The following is a 7,182-nucleotide window of genomic DNA, read 5'->3' on the forward strand; positions in this document are numbered from 1 at the left end:
AATCATGTTGACTTGCTAAGTCAACACTTTGTTCTGAGCCAATATGGCATTCAAAGCATCAATTTCAAGAACTCCCTTCCTTTGAGGCGTCCCGTTATTCACAGAATTCCTCTCAGAAGTGTACATGAACTGGTTATTTGCAACCATGTCAATAATTTCTTAAGCTTCTGCAGGCGTTTTCTTTAGGTGAATGGATCCACCTGCAGAATGGTCCAATGACATCTTAGAGAACTCAGATAGACCATAATAGAATATATCTATCATGGTCCATTCTGAAAACATGTCAGAAGGACATCTTTTGGTCATCTGTTTGTATCTTTCCCAAGCTTCATAGAGGGATTCACCATCTTTTTGTTTGAAGGTCTGAACATCCACTCTAAGCTTGCTCAGCATTTGAGGAGGAAAGAACTTAGCCAAGAAGGCCGTGACCAGCTTATCCCAGGAGTCCAGGCTATCTTTAGGTTGTGAATCCAACCATGTTCTAGCTCTGTCTCTTACAGCAAAAGGGAAAAACATGAGCCTGTAGACTTCAGGATCTACTCTATTTGTCTTTACAGTCTCACAGATCTGCAAGAACTCAGTTAAAAACTGATAGGGATCTTCTTATGAAAGTCTATGAAACTTGCAGTTTTGTTGCATTAGAGCAACTAGTTGAGGTTTCAGCTCAAAATTGTTTGCCCCAATGGTAGGGATTGAGATGCTTCTTCCATCAAACTTGGAAGTAGGTGTAGTATAATCACCAAGCATCCTCCTTGCATTATTGTTGTTAGGTTCGGCTGCCATGTCTTTTTCCTATTCGAAAATTTCAGTAAGGTTGTCTTTGGATTGTTGTAATTTAGCTTCTCTTAATTTCCTCTTCAGAGTCCTTTCAGGTTCAGGGTCAGCTTCAACAAGAATGCCTTTTTCCTTGTTCCTGCTTATATAGGGAAGAAGAGAACAAGAAAAGAAAGAGAAATCCTCTATGTCACAGTAAAGAGGTTCTTTATTGTTAGTAGAAGAAGAAAGGGAATAAAGAAAGGAGAATCCAAACAGAAGGGTAAGGATAGGGGTAGTGAATTGAGATGAAGAGAGGTGAAGAGAAGTGTTAGTGAATGAATAAATAAATAGAATAATATGAGAGAAGGAGAAATTTTCGAAAATAAATTTTAAAAAAAGAGTTAAATGATTTTCGAAAAATAAAAATAAGAAATAAAATTAAAATTAAAATTTAAAACAATTAATTAATTAAATAAAGAATTTTTGAAAAAAGAGGGAGGTATTTTCGAAAATTAGAGAGAAAAGTTGTTAGGTGGTTTTAAAAAAGATAAGAAACAAACAAAAAGTCAAATAGTTAGTTGAAAAAAAAATTTGAAAATCAAATTTGAAAAGATAAGAAGATAAGAAGATAAGAAGTTAGAAAGATATTTTAAAATCAAATTTTTGAAAAAAGATAAAATTTTGAAAAAGATATGATATAAAAGATAAGATAAAAAGATATGATTAAAAATATATGGTTAGAAAAGATTTAATTTTTAAAATTAAAATTAATTACTTGACTAACAAGAAACTAAAAGATATGATTGTAGAATTTAAAGATTGAACCTTTGTTAACAAGAAAGTAACAAACTTCAAATTTTTTGAATCAATCACATTAATTGTTAGTGTAATTTCGAAAATTTGAAATAAAATTAAGAAAGAGATTTTGAAAATAATTTTAAAATTTTCGAAATTAATAAGATAAAAATGAAAAAGATTTGATTTTTAAAAAAAATTTTGAAAAGATAGGATTTTTAAAATTGAAAATTTGACTTGACTTATGAGAAACAACTAATTTTAAAAATTTTTGACTAAGTCAACTCAAATTTTCGAAAATTAGGAGAGAAATAAGGAAAAGATATTTTTTTTATTTTTGAATTTTTAATGAGGAGAGAGAAAAACACAAATATGACCCAAAACATGAAAATTTTGGATCAAAACACTTAATGCATGCAAGAACACTATGAATGTCAAGATGAACACCAAGAACACTTTGAAGATCATGATGAACATCAAGAACATATTTTTGAAAAAATTTTTTATGCAAAGAAAATATGCAAGACACCAAACTTAGAAATCTTTAATGCATGGACACTATGAATGCAAAAATGCATATGAAAAACAATAAAAGACACACAACAAGAAATCATCAAGATCAAACAATAAGACTTACCAAGAACAACTTGAAGATCATGAAGAACACTATGAATGCATGGAATTTTCGAAAAAATAATGCATAAATTTTAAAAACATGCAATTGACACCAAACTTAAAAATTGACTCAAGACTCAAGCAAGAAACACAAAATATTTTTGGTTTTTATGATTTTATGATTTTTTTGTATTTTCTTTTGATTTTTTTTTCGAAAAACATTTAGGAAAAAAGAAAATATGAAATTCAAAATTTTTAATAAGAATTCCAGGAATCTTTCAATATTTTTCTAAAGCCCCAATCCAAGGGTTGGGCATGGCTTAATAGCCAACCAGCTTTAGAAGATATAAATCAGGCATGCAACAGCTGATATTTCATCCAACTCCATATACATACCCGACCTATTGACAAGTGGAGGCCTCAATCCAAGGGGGTTTGGATATGGCTTTACAGCCAACCAGGCATCAACATGTTACTTGTGAAACTCTAGAATTCATTCTTAAAAATTTAGAATAATTTTCGAAAACAGATGAGAAATTTTTGAAAGATTTTTGAAAATTTTTTTTGAAATTAAAACAAAAAGAAAATTACCTAATCTGAGCAACAAGATGAACCGTCAGTTGTCCATACTCGAACAATCCCCGGCAACAGCGCCAAAAACTTGGTGGACGAAATTGTGATCATCAATAATGGCTCTTTAGTATGTGCATCTATTAACTCAGCACTTTCTTTCCACAACTTCGCTCAACTAACCAGCAAGTGTACTGGGTCGTCCAAGTAATAAAACTTACGTGAGTAAGGGTCGATCCCACAGAGATTGTTGGTATGAAGCAAGCTATGGTCACCTTGTAAATCTCAGTCAGGCGGATAATAATTAATTATGGAATTTCGAAAATCAAATAATAGTAAATAAACATAAAATAAAGATAAAGTTACTCATGTAATCCAATGGTGGGAATTTCGGATAGGTGTATGGAGGTGCTGTGTTCCTTCTGAATCTCTACTTTCCTACTTCTTCCTTCTAGTTTTTCATCACTCCTTTCTATGGCAAGCTATATGTAGGGCATCACCGTTGTAAATGGCTACATCCCATCCTCTCAGTGAAAAAAGTACAAATGCTCTGTCACAGCACGGCTAATCATCTGTCGGTTCTCAATCAGGTTGGAATAGAATTCAGTGATTCTTTTGCGTATTTCACTAACGCCCAGCCTTCAGGAGTTTGAAGCTCGTCACAATCATTCAATCCCGGAATCCTACTTGGAATACCACAGACAAGGTTAGACTTTCCGGATTCCCATGAATGCCGCCATCAATTATAGCTTCTACCACGAAGATTTTGATTAAGGAATCCAAGAGATACGCGCCCGATCTAAGGTAGAACGGAAGTGGTTGTCAGTCACGCATGTTCATAGGTGAGAATGATGATGAGTGTCACGGATCATCACATTCATCAAGTTGAAGTGCAACAAATATCTTAGAACAGGAATAAATCGAATTGGATAGAAGATAGTAGTAATTGCATTGAAACTTGAGGTACAGCAGAGCTCCACACCCTTAATCTTTGGTGTGTAGAAACTCCACCGTTGAAAATACATAAGTGATCAAGGTTCAAGCATGGCCGAATGGCCAGCCCCCAAAACAAAAACCAGGATGTCAAAATCCAAATATGGAACCAAGATAACCAAGATATCTAATAGACTAGTAAAAAGTTCTATTTATACTAAACTAGCTACTAGGGTTTACAGAGGTAAGTAATTGATGCATAAATCCACTTCCGGGGCCCACTTGGTGTGTGCTTGGGCTGAGCTTGATCTATCCACGTGATGAGGCTTCTCTTGGAGTTGAACGCCAAGTTGTAACGTGTTTTGGGCGTTCAACTCTGGTTCGTGACATGTTTCTGGCGTTGGACTCCAGAATGCAGCATGGAACTGGCGTTGAGCGCCAGTTTACGTCATCAAATTCCGAATAAAGTATGAACTATTATGTATTGCTGGAAAGCTCTGGATGTCTACTTTCCTATTCCATTAAGAGCGCGCCATTTGGAGTTCTGTAGCTCCAAAAAATCCATTTTGAGTGCAGGGAGGTCAGATTCCAATAGCATCAGCAGTCCTTTGTCAGCCTCTTATCAGAGTTTTGCTTAGGTCCCTCAATATCAGCCAGAAAATACCTGAAATCACAAAAAAACACACAATCTCATAGTAAAGTCTAGAAATGTGAATTTAGCATAACAACCAATGAAAACATCCCTAAAAGTAACTAGATCATACTAAAACCTACCTAAAAACAATGCCAAAAAGCGTATAAATTATCCGCTCATCGGAGGTGAAGAAAGATTTTTTTTAGGATTAGGATTTTTTTGAAATTGAAATTGAAAAATGAGAATTTGTAACATGTTCATGCAAGAAAGGATGGATGAAAACATGAAAATTTGAAAAAAATTGAGTTGGAAACAAAACTTCCTCCCCTCCACATTCCTAGCGTTAAACGCCCAAAATGGCATCCATTCTGGCGTTTAATTCCCAATTGTTGCTTGTTTCTGGCATTTAACGCCCAGCCAGATACCCTGGCTGGCGTTAAATGCCAGAAAGCCTTTATCACTGGAGTTTTTCTAAACCCCCAGGATGCTGCAATTCTGGCCCATTCTGGGCGTTTTCGTGCCAGTGAGCTCCTTTTCTCTGCTTTCTGCTCTGAATCCTTCTCTAACTCTATGAACTTTTGTAATTGAGAATCAATGTTGAAGATAATTTATATCAAACTCCTATAATTATTATTTAAATAATAGATAAACCCTACTAATGGTTGGGTTGCCTCCGAGCAAGCGCTTCTTTATTGTCTTTAGCTGGACCTTACTGAGCTTTAATCTAGTCTCAGTTTTGAACATTCTTGCTTAACATTACTCTCAAGATAATGTTTGACTCTTTCTCCATTAACAATGAACTTTTTGTCAGAATCGATATCCTGAAGCTCTATATATCCATATGGTGACACACTTGTAATCATATATGGTCCTCTCCACCGGGATTTCAGTTTCCCGGGAAATAATCTGAGCCTAGAATTAAACAGTAGAACTTTCTGCCTTGGCTCAAATACTCTGGATGACAGTTTCTTGTCATGCCACCTTTTTGCTTTCTCTTTGTAAATTTTTGCATTTTTGAAAGCATTGAGTCTGAATTTCTCTATCTCATTCAGCTGGAGCAATCTTTTCTCTCCAGCTAATTTGGCATCAAGGTTTAGGAATATGGTTGCCCAGTAGGCTTTATGCTCCAATTCCATGGGCAGGTGACAGGCCTTCCCATACACAAGCTGGTATGGAGAAGTTCCTATAGGGGTCTTAAATGCTGTTCAGTATACTTATAGAGCATCATCCAAGCTCCTTGCCTAATCCTTTCTACGGGCAATTACAGTCTGTTCCAGGATTCTTTTTAGTTCTCTATTAGAGACTTCAGCTTGCCCGTTTGTCTGTGGATGATATGGAGTTGCCACCTTGTGGCTAATTTTGTATCTGACCATAGCAAAGTAAAGCTGTTTATTGCGGAAATGAGTGCCTCCATCACTGATTAGTGCTCTAGGGACACCAAATCTACTAAAGATATGTTTCTGGAGGAACTTCAGCACTGTCTTAGTATCATTAGTGGGTGTTGCAATTGCCTCTACCCATTTAGATACATAGTCTACAGCCACCAGAATATAAGTGTTTAAGTGTGATGGTGGGAAAGGCCCCATGAAGTCAATACCCCATACGTCAAACAACTCAATCTCTAAGATTCCTTGTTGATGCATGGCGTAACCTTGAGGCAGATTACCAGCTCTCTGGCAACTGTCACAGTTACGTACAAACTCTCAGGAGTCTCTATAGAGGGTAGGCGAGTAGAAGCCATATTGGAAGACTTTTGTGGCTGTTCGCTGATGATTAGATTTTTGACGGTTTAGAATTTCACTAATAAAATCTCGTCGTAAAGTATAGTTTCTAAACCAACAATAACCCATTCATACAAAAAATTGTTTGTCACAAGTAACAAACCCCTAAATTTATAAACCGAAGTATTCAAACCTCGGGTCGTTCTCCCTAGGGATTACAATAAAGTGTCTTGTTATTGGTTATGGGTTATTTTGGGGTTTTGATAAGAGGCATGAAAGTAAATGGCAATGAAAATAAACTAACAACTAATAAAACTCTCGGTGAGATATGAGAGCTAGAAGTCCTATCCTAGTTATCCTCCTCAATTGTGATGAGAATTGTTCATTGCTCCCACTTAGTTAACCTCTAACCATGGAGGGAAGTCAAGTGGATGAATCAATTTGATCCCTCAAGTCCTAATTAACTCCTAGAGGAATGACTAGCTTTAGAGGCATTCAAATCAATTAGCAACTTCTAATTATCAATCAACAAAGGAATTAGATAACTCAAGTGTCACTAATTACTCTACCTAAGCCAAGAGGAACAAAACCTACACTAAAATCCAACCAAGCATTTCATTAAACACTTGGAAGGCATAAAAGGAAAGCATAGTAAATCAACAACAAGAATGAAATCTAGCAACAATTATTGCAAAGAATTAACGACAACAAATCAAGGAAATCACAATTATCATGAATTACCTCAAATTGCATTATTGAAAGAAAACAATTGAACAACAATCTATCCAAAACAAAATGAAGAATTACAATTATTAAAGTGCATAACTAGAAAGGGGAAGAGGAGAAGATTAAGACTTGATGAAGGAAAAGTGAATTGAGGCAAGAATTAAATCTAGATCTACGAAGAGAGATTAATCTAACCCTAATCCTAATTCTAGAGAGAAGTGAGAGCTTCTCTCTCTAAACTAACTCTAAACTATTCCTAAGTATACTATATGCTAGAATTCATAGATGCCTTCCCCTCAATCCTTGATCCTTTTATTACTTTCTCTTAGCAATTGGCGCCAAAATGGGTTCAGAAACCCTCTCAAATCGCCAGGCACGTGTTGCATTAATGAAGTCATGTGCGGTCATCGACGTGTGCGTGCACGGTACGTG

General features: G+C 35.6%; 1 non-coding gene across 1 annotated transcript; it reads left to right on the plus strand.

The window, feature by feature from the left end:
* The first annotated feature begins 280 nt into the window (after window positions 1-280).
* Window positions 281-384, plus strand: LOC130983990 (small nucleolar RNA R71). Its single transcript, XR_009087953.1, has one exon. It is a non-coding gene; the product is annotated as a small nucleolar RNA R71 (small nucleolar RNA).
* Window positions 385-7,182: the final 6,798 nt, after the last annotated feature.

The sequence above is a fragment of the Arachis stenosperma genome, chromosome 5 (assembly GCF_014773155.1).
Source record: "Arachis stenosperma cultivar V10309 chromosome 5, arast.V10309.gnm1.PFL2, whole genome shotgun sequence".
Lineage (NCBI taxonomy): Eukaryota > Viridiplantae > Streptophyta > Magnoliopsida > Fabales > Fabaceae > Arachis > Arachis stenosperma.